A 16868-nucleotide genomic window follows, 5' to 3' on the forward strand; every position below is an offset into this window, starting at 1 on the left:
AATTATTGGATAAATATATTCAAATTTGTTGATTAGTTATATCGTATTACGTGTATAGTTATACAGGGTGTCCCGAAAAGAATGGTCATAAATTATACCACATATTCTGCGACCAAAAATAGTTCGATTGAACCTAACTTAACTTAATACAAATGTGCTCATAAAAAAAGTTACAGCCCTTTGAAGTTACAAAATGAAAATCGATTTTTTTCAATATATCGAAAACTACTAGAGATTTTTTATTGAAAATGGACATGTATCATTCTCATAGCAAAAACATCTTAAAACAAAATTATAGTGAAATTGGTCCACCCCATAAAAATTTTATAGGGGTTTTGTTCCCTTAAACCCCCCCAAACTTTTGTGTACGTTCCAATTAATTCATTATTGTGGTACCATTAGTTAATCACAACGTTTTTAGAACTTTTTTGCCTCTTAATATTTTTTTGATAAGCCAGTTTTTATCGAGATGCGGCTTATTTTTTTAATATATTTACATAAAAATTTTATGGGGGTTTTGTTCCTTTAAACCCCCCAAATGTTTGTGTACGTTCCAATTAAACCATTATTTTGGTACCATTAGTTAAACACAGTGTTTTAAAAACTTTTTTGCCTTTTAGTCTTTTTTTGTTAAGTCACCTTTTATCGAGATGTGGCTTCTTTTTCAAAATATACCTAAAATGTAAATTATAAATAAATTTTCAGATTATTAACAGGTCTCTATAATCGTAATTAACCATATACAAATATGTGGTGGATTCGACAAATATTCAAAATATCTCGATAAACAGTGGCTTATCGAAAAAGTACCAGGAGGCAAAAAAGTTTTAAAAACATTGTGTTTCATTAAAGGTGCCACAATAATAATTTATTTGGAACGTACACAAAACTTTGGGGGGGTTTAAGGGAACAAGACCCCCATAAAATTTTTATGGGGTGCACAAATTTCACTTTAATTTTTATTTAAGATGTTGCTGTCATAAGAATGCCACATGTCCATTTTCAATAAAAAATCTCTAAGAGTTCTCGATATATGAAAAAAAAATCGATTTTCATTTTGTAACTTCAAAGGGCTGTAACTTTTTTTGTGTGGACTATTGTATATAAGTAAGTGAGATTCAATCGACCTATTTTTGACTCCAGAATCTGTGGTATAATTTATGACCAATCTTTTCGGGACACCCTGTATATACAGGGCGGATTTTAACGAAATTGTAGTAATTTATTGTGCCTTACAAAAGTAGCCGTTTAAGATTTCTAGGTGACCCTAGAGTCCTAGGTGACCCTGGTGCTGAGATATGCTCCTTGAAAGGGCGAAACTTAGCCTTTTATCCTAATATTTAAAGAGCTATATCTCTGAGTCCATTGGGCCAATTTTAGGGCACAAGATCTCATTTTTCTTGTTATAATGTCAATATCAATGCTCAAGGTGTTCAGAAGAACGAAAAGAAACCTTACAAAATTGTACGATTTCCAACTAAACTTCACTAAAATAAGCAAACAATAAATCAATTTGATTAATTTTGTTTTTAAATCAAAGCTGTGTTGATAATATTTTATTTACTAAAACAAACTAAATTACTACAAATATATTAATATTACTAATGATATATTCAAAACTATGAATCAATTCGATTTAATTTGTTTTTTAACAGAGTTTTGTTGATAATAGTTTGTCTACTATGACAAACTAAATTACTACAATAATTTTTTAAAAAACCATTCAAAACATAACACAAATCGAGTCGATTTATTGTTATGGGACTGGTATACTCAGCGCGACTAAGGACGTTACATAAGGTGGCGCGGCTAAGCGAGGGTTAAAATCGATCTAGTATGTTCGAAGACACAGCTGTTTAAAAATAGATAATTTTTCTAAAATTACATTTTTTATCATTTCTATACTGATAGTACTTTTTCCTGACAATCTCAAATGTATAGATCAATCTCTCTTATTGGGGGTAACTGTATTAGGGGTAGGCTTTTGGAGAAAAGGCAGGCGGTTTGAGATTGAATTTTGTTATTCCGTTCTTGTGAATCTTTAACCATCTTGTCTTCTCTGGGGTTGTTGGTGTATTTTCTGGAGTTGTTGAGTGGATTGTATTATTTGGAATTTGTATGTTGTACCTAAAAATACTAGTAACACGATACAAACTTTTATTTCTTTACGCCCTAGAGGTAACAGGAAAAAGTATACTAGGTTGACTATATCGAATATATTGTTACACTAATTTTAAGTTATTTTCGCAATCGCCGTGATAAATTCTGATTCTTTTTTTTTATTTACAACAATCCGCTTCAACCTAATAAGGTTATTAGCGGGATAGTTAACAGTTTATTAAGCTTTGTTTAAATAATTACAGTATTTGAGATACAAAAGTAGTTTATTAGTGTTGTTATTGTCTAAAATGTCTTTAAGATTGTTTGCTAAATGGTATTTAATTCTATGTCTATTGAAATTTTTCACACTTTTCCACTAGCACATGCTTCACTGTTAGGTGGTGAACAGCACTCATCACAAATTGGAGTTTCTTCTTTTTTTAAGCAAATGTTTATGAGAAAACTGGGTATGTCCAAGTCGTAAACGGGAAATAATTATTTGCTGTCGTCTGGATATCTCGGGTGGTTGCCATGGTCCAACCTTATATAGAGCTACTCCTCCACTGGCATAGTTTTGATTGGGTCGATTAGTGTAAAATCCGGTATAACCTTTCAGGTTGTGGGTTGAGTTATTTTTGAGGTGGATTTCTTGTAACGGAATAAAATGTGGTGCATATTCTGAGATAAGAAGTTGTAACATGCTTAAATGGGTGTAATACCCATTTAAATTCCATTGTATTATACTATTGAAAGTGATTTATTATTTAGTTGAAGCACATGAATCACTATCGAGTTCAGATGCTTTAAGATGTAATAGTTTTTCTAGTTTTTTGCGTAGTCGTGTGATTCGATTTTTTAATTTTGAGTCAGTAAAATGAGGATGAGTGTCTGTAAGCATTTTAATGAGTGATGTTAAATCTGGTGTATAATCCTTAACAATATTAAAGAAATCTTTAGCTCTGTGTGTCTCATTTAGTAAATTCCGAAATTCACCGTAATTTAAGACATATGCTTTTTAATGTTTATTGATAAATTTTTTAGCAGCTTCTTCGGTTTCTATTGTTACTTTAGCTGCTGTGTGAATTTGATTTTGTGATTTCTGGTCTACTTTTATCTGCTGTTCTTGGGGTGAGTCTTGAATGGATGTAATTATACTTTTTTCGAGTTCAGAATTGGTCTCAGCTCTTATTTTTTTGGATGTAGGATTACTTTTATTGCGTTCTGTGTTAAATACATTGGATGCTAGCTCTTCTGTTGGAGATGGGGTTTCTGATAAATATCTTTTGGATGATGTTGATGTTATGGTGGCTCCTGTCTTCTGAGCCACCCTGGATACTTAGGGGTGGTTACCCCGACTATGAGGGTTGATGTAGTAAATATCGTTCGTTGTTAATACATTTATTTACACGTTAAATATATCACAGAAAGTAACTGGTGGTATAGTATTTACTTGAAATCGATGTTACCCCCTGGAATCTCAACTGCTAATTGATTTATCTGTTCTCGTAAAAATATAATTAAAGTCGATTATTGTTTATTTACTGTTTTGGTAAGCCAAGGTGAACGTGATTCAAAAGTGCTGACTGTTAATAAACACCCACTGAATATTATTGCAACTCGACCTTGTATCAAATACTAGCATGCATCGATGCAAAAACTAGGTTAATCGTATTTATTAAAAACAAACATTACCACGGGCATTTAATTATTAAAAGGTTTATTTTTAATATGATGTTTACTGAGATGCTGTGTATCCCAATTCATCTTCCCCTTCCCCCGAAAATTTTCTGACTACGGAAAAGGAAGAAAATTTTTCCAATAGTACCACTAATTACTTGCTGCGTTTTACGAAGTACAATATATACATTTTTCCTATAAATACTAATTAAATACAAAAAAAAAAAAATAAAAGTGAAAATGTTCGTTATCTACACTGTTCCCGTTTCACTTGTCACTCACGGTGTTCTCGGATTGTAAGCATATTTTATAATATATTCTTATGTATTTCCTTGATTTTATTGTTTTCCGATCTGATCTTACAATTAACATTATTTACCTCTGTTATTGTGAAAGGGCCTACATAAAGCCTCCTTCAAACTTACCATTCTCTTCCCTTTTTACCAGGACTAGGTCTCCTATTTTAAAGTATTGTGGTGTTGCTTTGAGCTTATTCTTTTCTTGTCGCTCTTTTTTGTGCTTTAGTAAGAAGGTTCTAGCTCTCTCGTGTGCGCTTTGTAGTTTGTAACGTAACTCATTGTAGTAAGCATCTATATTGTAACATGGTTGAACCTCCTGTGTAAGGTCTTCTGGTAGGTTAACCTTCCTGCCATATAATAGTTCAAACGGTGTGTAACCATGATACGCGTTAGGGGTTGTATTGTAGCAGTATGTGAACATCCTGCAACACACATCCCAATTTTCTCTGTCTTCATCTATGAATGCTCTTACGTACTCGTTTAATGTTCTGTGTAGTTTTTCGCAACTTCCAATGGACTGTGGATGGTATGCCGTTGAGAAGTTGTGATCTATTTTTAATAGCTTTGTTAATTCCTGCATTACTTCATTTTTATATTCTGTGCCTTGGTCTGTTCTTATTTGCTTCATGAGTCCGTATGTTGGTATGAAATGATCAAAAATTCCTCGGGCTATTGTATCTGCTTCTTTATTGCACACGGGTATGCTGACCGCGTATTTAGTAAGTTCACATAACATTGTTATACAGTATCTATTACCTTCGTTACTTTTAGTGAATGGACCTATCGTATCTATGTATACTATGTCCCATGGTTTGGAAGAAGTGTCCGATATCACGAATTCTTCGACATGTGTTTTTTTCGCTTTATTAATTTGACATTTATGACATTGTTTAACGTATTTTCTTACGTCTTTTTCCAAATTTTTCCATCTAAATCTTGCTTTTAGCTTCTTTATTAGTCTGTTATTTCCTACGTGTCCTCCAAACATCGGATGATTGTGATATTCTTCTATTAGCCTGTGTTTTTCTTTGTCTTCTTCTATTGTTTCTGGTACTTCACATATGTATATTTCAACATTCTTTAATATTTTGTTTCCTTGTTTAATAAATTCCTCAATTGTGCACACTTTAAAAATAATATCGTTTACGTATATTTTTACTTTACGTACTGCATTCTCTACCGCCAGCTTATCAAGCTGTGCCAACGTTTGGTTTAAATCGAAATGATTGAATCCTGTGGCTATGCTCTTGCTGCACTTTATTTTGTTTTTGACCCTAATGGTCAGCCTTGGTGAGATTAGTTCTGCTCTAAAAGACAAAATTGGTAGTCTATGCGCCTCTAAATTGTTTAGTACCTTTCTTACTGTTTGTTTGTGGGCTTCTGGCTGTAGTGCGAGTTCACTTTCTGCCTTCGTTTGCCTTGCTTCCTTCTTTTTTTCTCTTGCTTGAGCTCGTGTTATAGCTAATATATGGGTATTGTCTATGTATAGGTTCTTTAGTTGATGTAATGTTATTCTTGAAAGACTATCTGCATAGTTATTTTTCCCTGTTATGTATTCTATTTCGAAATCGTATTCCTCTAAATCTAATCTGATTCTTGTAAGTTTCGAAGTTGGTTCTTTCATTGCAAATAAATGTGTTAGTGGTTTATGATCCGTTTTGACTAAAAATGTTGGTGCTCCATATAAATAACATTTGAAATGATTAATTCCCCAATGAATCGCTAGTAATTCCTTAACGATTATAGGTTTATTACATTCTCCTTTATTGAAACTTCTTGATGCATATGCTATTGGTAGGTCTATTCCGTTATAATCTTGACTTAAAATTGCTGAACAACTCTCGTTGGATGCGTCTGTTGTTAGGATGAATTGTTTATTGAAATCTGGATATTTTAGGATCGGTGGCTTCATCAGAGATGATTTAAGCTTATTGAATGCCTTTTCACATTCTTCTGACCAAAAAAATTCTACTCCTTTTCTTGATAATCTGTTGAGTGGTCTGCATATTTCAGCAAAATTTTGAATAAAACGTCTATAATAGTTACAAAATGCTACGAATCTTTTTGTTTCTTCCGCTGTCTTAGGTGTCGGGTATTGTTCAATCGTTGCATATTTCGCTTTGTCTGGTGATACTCCTTCCTGAGAAAGATCATGTCCTAAATATGTTACTTCTCTTCTAAAAAATTGACATTTTCCTGGGTTAAGTTTCAAATTGAATTTTCGACATGTCTCGAATGTCTTTTTAAGGTTGTCTAGGTGATGTTTTTCGGATATTCCTATCACTACTATATCATCCATGTAAAGAAATGCTTTGTCCGGTGTTAATCCCGAAAATGCTATTGACATCATCCTTGAAAAACTATTTGGGCTTACATTTAATCCAAAAGGTAATCTGCTAAATTGAAATGCTCCATTTTCTGTGCTAAACGATGTGTATTTTCTCGATGATTTTTCTAATGGTATGTGATGAAAACCTGACATTAAGTCTATAACTGAAAACCATTTTGCTCTTCCTAGTTGATCTAATATCGAGTCTATTCTTGGTAAAGGAAATTTGTCTGTGATTATTTTCTTGTTCAGTTGTCTAAAATCTATGCATAATCTCCATGCTTTATTTCCATCTATCGCCTTTTTCGGTACCAGTATTACTGGGCTGTTGTATTCTGATGTAGACGGTTCTATTATCCCTTGGTCTCTCAGCTTTTGTACTTGCCGGTTTAATTCCTCTGTTTGTGCATGAGGTGTCCTATAGTTTTTAATGTATACCGGAGTTTGGTCTTTAACTCTCAGTTTCTGCTCGTAGAAGTTGTTACATGTTAGCATGTCATGCCTTAGGGCGAATATATCTGAATAATCTTCACATAAAGATACTAACTTATCGCGTATGTATTCTGGAATGTCTAACTTCAATGATTCCCGTAATTCCTTTTTCCTATCCTTGCTGTCGTTGATCAGTCTATATATGTTGAATAGTTTAATGTCTAATGTTTTGATTTCGTTTGTCTCTACTTTTGCTGTTTCGTAGGTTGTGTTCAAAATTTTGATGTACGGATTATTACTTGAAATAATTGCTCTCGCTATGAATATTCCTGGTTGTATTTCTTGTTGTTCCACTATCCTGTCGTTCTTCAGCGTTTGAAAAATTTTTACAACTCTGTAAATTTCACATCTAGGCGGTATTATTATCGTGTCATTATCTATATTATCCAAAATGTTTGTACTAATGTAACAATCGTTGTCCTCTTTAATGTGCATTTTAAGGTTAGCGTACTCTAGTATGCATTGAAAATTTGAAATAAAGTCTCTCCCAATGATTCCGTCGGTTGGAATAGGAAAGCTAGGTTCCACTAACTGAAAGATATGCTCAAATCGAGATCCTCTTACTTCTAGCGTTGTTTCAACTTCTCCCATTGTTTGTAATTCTCCTTTAGTTACTCCTTTTATTTTCGCTTTTGTGTTTGGTTTCACATGTTCCTTCATAAAATCTTACTTCAGTATTGAAATATCAGCTCCTGTGTCTATGATAAAGGTATTTGTGTTTTCTAGGATTCCTGTTTTCATTTGTACAAAATTCGTTAGATTTAAGTCGAAGTTGCAAATATTATATTCCACTTCTGACTGTGTACTTTCCTTGTTTCGTTCATTCAAAACCCCAACTGCTGGTTTTCTGTTTCCTCTTGTCTGTCTTCTAACTCAAGTAGCCTTACGTTTCTGTTTCGTCCTCCTCTCTGGTTTCCTCTGTATGTTTGGTTGTTGAATTGTCTATATCCTCTGTTGGAATAATTCCGTTGGTTTCCTGTTTCTTCTCCTTCGTTCCGTTGTCCGAAGTTATTTCTTCTTCCTCTGTCGTATTTGTTATGGTATCCTCTTCGGTATTGCTGTTGTCCTCTCCTATTTTCATAATTCGTCCTATAATTGAACACTCTTCCTTGTGTGTTCTCCTCTGTCGTATCAATCGATAAAAATTTAGATACTACTTCCTGCGGTGTTGTGAAATTACCTGTCTCCAGTATTAACTTTGCTCTATCCGTATTAACGTTTCGCTTCATTGTTGCTACAACTGTTTCCGTTGTGTATTTTTTCGCTAGCTCCAATGGCATTCCTTCCGCTATGTATGCTACCTTCATCTGTTCCGCTAATTCCTCTACTTCGGATGCGTACACTGCTGCATCTTTGTTTCCTTGCCTTTTCTTTGCTAACTTGTCTATTATCGTTTTCGGATTGTCGCCTCTTAATTCCTTCTTCAGTGCCGCTGCTATAAGTGGGATCGTATCCTCTGTGGTTATCAGGTTTCTAGCCTTATTAGTCAATCTTGTTTTTATTAATGTTATTGCTGTTTCTTCATGTCCTTCTGCTATTTTTCCAAGTAACTCTAATGCGTCTAAAAATGGTTGTAGTTTCCCTGCGCTTCCATCAAACTCGTTGGGCAATACCTTGCTTGCAATATTCAAAAATTCGTTGATTGTCAGAGCCATGTTCAATATTTTTATATCTTGTTTTATGTCGCTTTTTCCCTCTTTTATTTCCTCGTCAATTTTTTCCTCTATCTCCTCGTCACTTTTTTCCTCTTCTACTTCTTGTTCTTCCTCTATTTCCTTGTCGATTGGTTGGTGTATTGAACTTGGAACTACTGTTCTTAAGTTTACAGCTTGAAATGAGCGTATAACTTTGTCTCTTATTTTTCCGAAATATTTGTTGCACGCTTCTCTTTGTTTGTCCGATAGCGCTTCCCAATTTTTCTTCGTTAAATGTGTGAATTTGTTATACAATTTAATTAACTGTGTCGTTACTTCTTCTTGTATATCCTTAGATTTAGGTACTTTCTTCTTCAAGACCCTTTTGCTTTGCGTTGTTACTTCTTGCGTAATCTCCTCAACTATTTTGACGAAGTCTTCCCAAGTAACTTTGTTGCTACTCATTTATTCATAATATTCTTATTCTTGTACCCGTAACGAACGCATAAATTTGACAGTCTTACGAGGTATAGTAAATATATATGAAAAATATTATGTCAAAAATAGTAAAAAATATAGTAAATTGCCATAAAAAAAATCAGTATATCACTCAATATAAATCAGCATTAAAAAGCAGTAGACCAATAAAAATGTAATAAAAATCAGTAGTCCAATAATAAATGGATAAGAATCAGCAAAGATAAAATATGTTGGTAAATATATAAAAAAATCATATAAAAATCAGTATCAAATAAAAATGTATCATTACGTCCTATAATAACTAATATCAGGGTTAAAAAAAAATTCTGTATATTTTGGTAAATATTGGTATCATAAGGAAATTAAAATAGAAAAATTAAGTAAAAATAGGTAAAACTTAAAAGTAATGTGCGTCTTAAATTATAATTACGTTAATATTACTTTATACTTTATACTTTATACGAATCAGGAAATACCATAAAAATAGCTAATATGGACTTACCACTTTAAACGTCTGTGTTCGTATCACCAAAAAGTCCTCGCTGCACGTCCCATAGCATTGTTCATTGTCCCACGATGTTCCATCTCCATACCAAGTTCCATTTTCCATACCATTCCATTTTCCATACCTCAGCTCCGTCTCGGGCCTGACGTCTCCATCCTTTTCTGCATACCACACTGTTCTAGGGTGGTCGAGGTGCCAGAACATTGACGTGTTTTCCCATTTCTCGTTCTAGACTGCTTGTTCCTTACGTTCTCGCCTGGTCTTGGATCGCCATATGGTGGCTCCTGTCTTCTGAGCCACCCTGGATACTTAGGGGTGGTTACCCCGACTATGAGGGTTGATGTAGTAAATATCGTTCGTTGTTAATACATTTATTTACACGTTAAATGTATCACAGAAAGTAACTGGTGGTATAGTATTTACTTGAAATCGATGTTACCCCCTGGAATCTCAACTGCTAATTGATTTATCTGTTCTCGTAAAAATATAATTAAAGTCGATTATTGTTTATTTACTGTTTTGGTAAGCCAAGGTGAACGTGATTCAAAAGTGCTGACTGTTAATAAACACCCACTGAATATTATTGCAACTCGACCTTGTATCAAATACTAGCATGCATCGATGCAAAAACTAGGTTAATCGTATTTATTAAAAACAAACATTACCACGGGCATTTAATTATTAAAAGGTTTATTTTTAATATGATGTTTACTGAGATGCTGTGTATCCCAATTCAATGTTTCTGTTGTTGAAAGGTTAATATTTGACACCTCCATCAAATTTATTGGAAGAGGGGTACTTGGTGAATTATTTTTTTGGTGATCTGTTGTGGTAACCTATGAAGTGATACTTTGAGGTGGATTAGAATTTGAAGTAGTATTTGACATATCAGAATTGGTTAGGGGAGAGGTTTCTGATGAACATTGTGAGGCAAGATGGCCATGTTGTTTGCATTTGAAGCAGAGCGATTGGTCGCTGGACAAAAATATTTTGTAACTAACATTATCATGATTAACCATGATAAAATCAGGTATGGTTATATTATTTAGGGGTTCTATGTATACTTGACGCCTAAAACTGAGTATGTGGCTATATTCAGGATTTGTAGCTCCAATTCTCAAACATGTTATTGGTGACATCAATTTCAAGCCTAGGTTCTGGAGAAGATTGCTCAACATTTCCTGTGGTATTGTTGGATGAACATTAGGGAAGACGTTCTGAGGGAGTAACTAATCTACGTGCTAGAAGTACTTCATTATTTATTTTTATGGATCCTGTTTTATTTAGAAAGTCGTCAACTACAGCTTTGCTTGAAAGATAAATGCATACTCGGTTATTAGAGATTCTTGACGAAAAAATAATATTTTTTGGTTGAACGAGTGGTCCTGGTTGCAATAGATAATCTTGCAATTTTGCGCCATTGATTGAACTGAAGATGATGGCTTCTTCTTTTAGTGGAGTTTTTGGACTAGCTTGTTGAGATGCAATAGTAGAGTACATTGGATTGTTTTGAGAAGTGTTAGGAACAGTGGCGTAGCTAGCGTGGGTGACACCCGGGGCGGTAATCGATGGTGTCACCCCAAATCCTAAAAATAAAGATTGTTAAAATCAACGAAAATCCGATAAACGTATGTTTTGAATAATGAAAAAATTAAGAATTATAGTTAACGAAACTGCAGTAAATAGTATAACATCATCATCATCATCATCATAACCGCTATCGTCCACTGCTGAACATAGGCCTCTTTTAAGTTTCTCCATGTCCCACTATCTTGAGCTACCACTATCTAGTTCCCGGCAGTTCTATATAACAGTTTATTTACTTATTTGGTTTACACTATGTGAATGAATTAAAATATTTTTTTAGCTTTACTAGCGAAAAACTCTGAAATTACATTTTCTATATTTATGTTTTGTGTTGCTTCATGTTCGATAGTTAATTATCATCCAACCTGAAAAGTTCACTGCTGAACATATGCCTCCTGCTCTCATTTCCAACCCCATCTATCCTGCGCCGCTCTGACCCAGTTTTTTTAGCTTTCTTAAGTCGTCAGTCCATCTTGTAGGCGGTCGACCGACGCTTCTCTTGTCTTCTCTTGGCCTCCATTCCAGTAACCTCTTCGTCCATCGCCCATCTGTCGTTCTGGCTATGTGTCCTGCCCATCTCCACTTCAACCTGGCTATCCTTTCGATGACGTCAGTCACCTTTGTTCTTCTTCTGATTTCTTCGTTTTTGATTTTGTCTCGCAGTTATTCCTAACATTGAATGATCCATTCTCCTAACATTGACCGCTCCGTTCGATAGTTAATAAACCTAGGTTATTTAGCCTTGTTGACGTCATTGTTTCTCGCAAGTAATTCTTGATTGATTTTAGCTTCCCAAAACTTCTCTCACATGAAGCAACCGATACAAAAATGGTGATAAACAATTTTAAGGCGACCATTAAGTTTGGGAGAGATTCCATAAAATCCCATTCCACAATGACTTTTAAAATCTACAGCTAACCATTTAGATGCTCTAATATTGGCCGCTTGTAAAAGTCTTCTGAGCCTTGGTATTTATAGCAGGAGGTCTTCTTCTGATACCTCTTCATGGTAAAAGTCACAAAATGTTGAAACAGCTAATTTCAACTGTTCACTGTTCGTAGAAAAGCAAAGTGTGTGTCTGCACAGCCTCGAACAATGAAGCCATATTAATGGACTGATCTGGTTTCGAGTTCAACATTGAATGTCAAAACATTCCAACACAATATTATCTTTTTGAAGTTCTGCTCGAAGTGTAAGTCCTATATAGGTAGCTAATTGACCATCCATTCGTTTTGTACGTCGAATTAGTTTTTAGGTGGAAATGTCGTCGTCCTCATATTTTGTCGTGGCAAAATCTATGTATTACTTTATTTATAATATGATTACGTTTTTCTTCAATATAAAGACGAAGTGCCCCTATTTTGGTCATGATTGATCAATGCCTTTAATTACACAAAGCGGGCATGAGGTTATGTGTAGCATCTCTGGTGTATAAATTTTCTTGTTGATGAGAGAATTTGTAAATTGAAGCAACAACAATATAAAAATGTTCTGCTAATACTTTAACTGCAGCCAGCATAGTGTGCAGTGACTGAGAACTCCAACGCGTTGTGGAAAGTCGCCTAACAGATGTTTTGCTGTGTTTAATAAGCACTTCCTAGCAGCTAATGGAAACATATAAAATAAACTTAAAAATTGCTTCTAAAGTAGTTCTGAAAAATGTTACACAAGATGTGTTTTGTGCAAAAGAGTGCTGGCCACATAAATTAATTAAATGATCAATAGATCCGAAGAAAATGGCCTTTTTGATTTTTGCTTTAATAATAGCTTGTATTCCTCCATGTACGCCGCTCATAACAGCTGCATTATCGTATCCCTGTGAACGGCACTTCATAATATGTCTACACTATCAATTTAAAGCTTCTTGATAATTTCGTTACTTAGATCAACTTAGATTAACTGATTTTTTCCTTTTAACGGAAAAAAATCCAAGAAATGCCTTTTTGACCTCGACTTCTCTTGGTTTCGTCACAGTATAAAGAGGAACAGTAAAATTTCTTCTATGTAGGCACTTTGATCTCAAGAATTACTACCGGCAGAGTACGCAATTGGTAATTCACCAGTGGTGGATGCGGGTTTTCCCTGTTAACCTGTACGTTTCTACGCGACCAGCAATGCGAGAGTGGTGCAATGCGCCTTTTTTTACTTCTTACTTCTTTACTTTTTTTTACGATTTTACTTCCAATTTTTTGGAGAGAAGTTCTACTGTCCCTCTTTATACTGTGGTTTCTTGTGTTCACAAAATAACATCGATCTTTAGATTGATACGTGAGTAAAGTCACAAATTAACGATTTATTCTTTTGTCCCCTAAAGGGGTGACACCCAGGGCGGTAGGAATTGCCATTGTTGATAAATTATTATTCATCATTTAATTTTACTTGAATAATTTATTTTAGTTATTTAATTTTTGTTAATAAATATTCGGTGTTGTTTTGATATGAAGATTTTATTTGGTTAGATATCCAAAATAAATATATTATTACAATCTAATTAATGTTCTTCTACTCACATTTTTAGGTATTCTTATAACACTAACTTTATTGAACAGAACAGGTTTAATATGTTTTGTTAATTTACTTTGGTGAAAATACTGGTATAAAATTGCGAATATATCGGAGCTGAAATTAAACACACTTTATGTTTCGGAATCAGGTCCGGTACCAATTCTGATTCTTCTAAGTTAAAATTTTTGATTCAGAGAGCGAGGACATTTTTCGGCGAAACTTTTTCTAATGATAGATTTTTGTTAACAATAAATGTTTAGCAACGCAGAACTCGGTCTGTGACGTCAATAAATGCTGACGTTACACAAAAATCTAAAAACATGAATAAAAGGTTTTATATCATAAATAATTTGAAATTTACAAGGTTGGAAACAAAATCAGTTTTCAACCAGCTTTAGTAAAAGATCAGTATGTTATAACTATATGTTGTTTTATTTTCAAAATTCTAAACACCAAGAAATAAATTCTGATAATAAGTTCATTACATGTATAATATATTTTAAATATGCTGTTGTATAGGCTTAAACTGCTGAAAATGTCTATCTACTTAGATAAAGTATTATTCGTTGAATAATTGACTATGGCAGCTTTAATTAAATTAAATTTTGTTTAAATAGTAAAGATATGTATGGAAGGTCTAATTCTATCAGACCGGTATCGTTGCGTTTGATTTATTCTTCCAACTAATGTTCCACCATCTCATTATGTTTTAATTTAGAACCAGCTGTAGACCTTCTAATGCCTTTATATAATAATGATATAGCTTACACATTTGATCTTTTATGTGCTACTAAAATTAACCTAATATGAAGAATACTATTTTGACTTCAGAGATGGTAACTATATAGCGATAAATTAATGATTATTTGGCAGGCATTAATTGGGACAACTTATTTTATGATTTAGATATTGAGTCTGCTGTACAAAAGTTTTATGAAACTCTACATGTTGTCTTTAATCAGTTTATTTCAAGAAAACTTATTAAAAGCTCTAACTTTCCAAAATGCTTTTCCCCATATTTAAAAAATTTAATAATTGCAAAGAAAACTAGTCACAAAAAATATTTACAATGTCTGAAGCAGATTACATGATATTTTCTGACTTAAGATCTAAATGTAAAATAGAAACTCAAACATGTCACTCTAATTATATCAAAACTGTTGGTAACAACCTGAACGATAATCCAGCACATTTCTGGAGATATATTAATGATAAAAAAAATCAAACAATGTTACAAATCACATGTACCTTGATAACCAAATGGCAGATAATGCCCAAGACATAGCTAACTTGTTTGCCGAACATTTTGCTAGTGTATATGATTCATCCACATGCCGATTGCCTAAAGCAGACTCATGTTCAAGAGCAGATATTTCTTTGTATACTTTTAAAATCTGTGATATTTATGATGGTATATGTCAACTCAAAAACTCTTTTTCAACGGGACTAGATTATATTCCAAATTATTTTTTGAAACGTTGTTCATTTACAATTTCCAAACCAATATATCTACTGTTTAATTTATCTTTGCTTACATGTTCCTTCCCTGCAAGATGGAAAGAAAGCTATGTATCACCTATTTTTAAAGCTGGTGACAAAAATGATCGTAGTATCTCTAAGCAATCAACAATACCGAAGTTATTCGATAAAATAATATTAGTCGAAGCAATAAAGCACTGAACCTCAGAAGAAAAAATAGACAAGACGGATCTTAATAATTCTTTTTGCATTCGATTCGTGAATGCGCCAGGAAACTTTGTGAACCGGAGCCATGATATAATATTGAAAAACTGCATACAAAAAATGCATTCTTAAAGTGCATCTCAAACGGACAATAGAAAAATTCAGAACTCGTCAATTATCGGCGGAAATGAGTTCAATTTAGTTACTCGGGGGTTTTTGGGGTCGCTGGAAACGAATGTGACCTCAAAAGTAATCTCCGGAGTACCTGGTGCCCAGAGTACCTACTGTGTACCTCGCCCTGTGGAGTTTTCGGCAAATTCATTAAAAATTAGTCAAAAATCACTACTCGGGGGGTTTTATTCACAATATGACATCGGAAGTAATTTCCGGAGTACCTGGTGCCCAGTGTACCTACTGTTTACCTCGTCTTGTGGAGTTTTCGGCAAAAAAATTATTAAAATTATTCGGGGATTTTTGGGGTCGCTAACTACGAATATGACATCGGAAGCGATCTCCGGAATACCTGGTGCCCAGGGTAACTACTTATTATGGAATTTTCGGCAAATTAATTAAAAAATTAGCCGAAAATCATTCCTGGGGGTTTTTGGGTCGCTGACGACGAATATGACATCACAAGTGCTCTACGGAGTACTTGATACCCAGGGTACCTACTGTTTACCTCGTTTTCTGGAGTTTTTGGCAAATTCATTAAAAAATTAGTCAAAATTCATTACTTAGGGGTTTTTAGGGTGTCTGACGACGAATGTTACATCGGAAGTGATCTCCGGTATACCTGGTACCCAGGGTACCTACTGTTTATCTCGTGACTAATGATTTTTGACTAATTTTTTAATGAATTTGCCGAAAACTCCATAAAACGAGGTAAACAGTAGGTACTCTGGGTAGCAGGTAGGTATTCCGTAGATCACTTACGATGTCATATTCGTCGTCAGCGACCCAAAAACCCCCGAGTAATGATTTTTGGCTAATTTTTTAATGAATTTTCCGCATAAGGAGGCCAAGGCTCAATTTGGGCTGTAGTGCCGTAGAAGAAGAAAAGAAGAAATCACATTTTAAAACTGTATTAAAAAAGAATTTACTCATTTCGTGACTTCGATTTAACTTAAAATTCTTTATCGGACAAACAATGAAAGTATGTGGCAATCAGTGTTAATATTGTATATTCCATCATATCTAATTACGACGGTAAAACTTCGTTAGTATTTTTATTGTAAATTGTGAGAATAACTAAGAAAAACGTATGAAAGTAACGTCCGACAGAGTAAATATTTCGCGCAACATTAGTTCGTTCTCAATATTGACATCAAATTTGTATATTTTGTTTCATATTGCTAGATCTAATAAGTGAGTTCGCAGAGACAGCCAGCGACTAGTCCGTAGACAAGTGGAGCTTGCGCTTTTTAAAATAATATAAATAATACCGTTGATAGATAAATATACAAGGTATATTTACTATTAATCCGCGAACGAACATATTATAAAGCAGTAGGCCCCGATATGTGTATTTCTTGTTTTAACAGTCTGTCAAATTAAGTATTTTCTTTAGAAACATTTTC

The 16868-nt window shown here is 33.9% G+C and overlaps 1 protein-coding gene across 2 annotated transcripts in view; it reads left to right on the plus strand.

Annotated features, from left to right (window-relative positions):
* Positions 1-16868, plus strand: part of LOC126881687 (probable multidrug resistance-associated protein lethal(2)03659) — a 463648-nt gene that overhangs the window by 63651 nt on the left and 383129 nt on the right. The window lies entirely within an intron of this gene.

This window comes from Diabrotica virgifera, chromosome 1 (genome assembly GCF_917563875.1).
Source record: "Diabrotica virgifera virgifera chromosome 1, PGI_DIABVI_V3a".
In the NCBI taxonomy this organism is placed as follows: Eukaryota; Metazoa; Arthropoda; class Insecta; order Coleoptera; family Chrysomelidae; genus Diabrotica; species Diabrotica virgifera.